The sequence below is a fragment of the Hevea brasiliensis genome, unplaced genomic scaffold (assembly GCF_030052815.1).
Source record: "Hevea brasiliensis isolate MT/VB/25A 57/8 unplaced genomic scaffold, ASM3005281v1 Scaf152, whole genome shotgun sequence".
NCBI lineage: Eukaryota > Viridiplantae > Streptophyta > Magnoliopsida > Malpighiales > Euphorbiaceae > Hevea > Hevea brasiliensis.
Genome location: NW_026614644.1, coordinates 145698 through 147245, shown reverse-complemented (window position 1 = coordinate 147245; position 1548 = coordinate 145698).

The following is a 1548-nucleotide window of genomic DNA, read 5'->3' as shown; positions in this document are numbered from 1 at the left end:
CTCACTAATGCACCAGCTGACCTTCATGGACTTGATGAGCGAGGTGTTCAAGCCATTTTGGACCCGTTTGTCATCGTATTCATAGATGACATTGGTATACTCTCGGACCGAGGAAGAGCACGTGTGGCGCGAGAATGGTGTTGCGGACTTTGAGGAGCACGGTATATGCCAAATTTTCAAAATGTGAATTTTGGCTAGAAAGCATCTCATTCTTGGGACACGTGGTTTCTAGTGAAGGCATTCAAGTGGATCCCAAGAAAATTGAAGGCTATGGCGATTGGCTTAGGCCTACAAATCACCGAGGTGCGAAGTTTTACGGGTCTGGCTGCTACTATAGGCGTTTTGTGCAAGATTTCTCGGGATAGCGGCTCCCTAACTAAGTTGACCAGGAAGAATGTTCCATTCATTTGGACAGATGATTGTGAGGAGAGTTTCCAGAAGCTTAAGGAGTGTCTAACCACCGCCCCTGTGTTGACACTACCTATGAGTGGTGAAGGATACACCGTGTATTGTAGCGCCTCGAGTTGGCCTAGGGTGTGTTTTGATGCGAGAATGGAAAAGTAGTGGCTTATGCTTCGAGGCGGTGAAGAGACATGAAACAGAACTACCCCACCCATGATTTGGAAATAGCGGTGTAGTCTTTGCACTAAAAATGCGGAGACACTACCTGTATGGTGAAGTGTGCGAGATATACACCGACCATAAGAGTTTGAAGTACATCTTCCAACAGAGGGACTTAAACTTGAGACAAAGAAGATGGATGGAGCTTCTAAAGGACTATGATTGCACCATCCAGTACCACCCTAGGAAGGCCAATGTTGTAGCAGATGCTTTGAGCAGAAAATCTTAGCGGTTTGGCGCACATTTCATTGAGAGAAGAGACAGTTGATTCAGAAGTACATGAGTTGATGGATCAAGGTTTAATCCTAGATCTTTGGATGAGGGTATTGTTGGCTCACTTTTCGGTGAGGCGGACTTGAGGGACGAGTTAGAGTTTCCCGGCCACGAGAGACCAATAATTGATGAAGATCATAGAAAAATCTGACAAGGTGAAGGTGGTGAGTTTGGATTTGCCAATGATGGCGCCTAGCGCAAGGTTTGAGGATATGTGTGCCCGATGTGGACAATCTCGAAATGAAATCATGCAAGAGGCACACTATACAGCATGCTGTGTCCACCGAGTTCCACCAAGATATACCATGATGTGAAAGATAGCTATTGGTGGAATGGCATGAAGAGAGACATAGCGGACTTTGTGTCCAAGTGCTTGACTTGTCGAAGGTGAAGTTTGAACACGAGACCGTCGGGAAGCTGCAAGAGCTCCTATCCTGAATGGAAGTGGAAATGATCACTATGGATTTTGTGACTGGTTGCCTCGTACCACGCGAGGATATGATTCGATATGGGTAATTGTAGACCGCTTAACCAAATCAGCTCACTTCTTGCCCGTGAAGACTACATATTCTGTGGCATAGTATGCCCGGCTCTACATTCGAGAAATAGTCAGATTGCATGGAATTCTGACTTCCATAATATCTGATAGAGGAC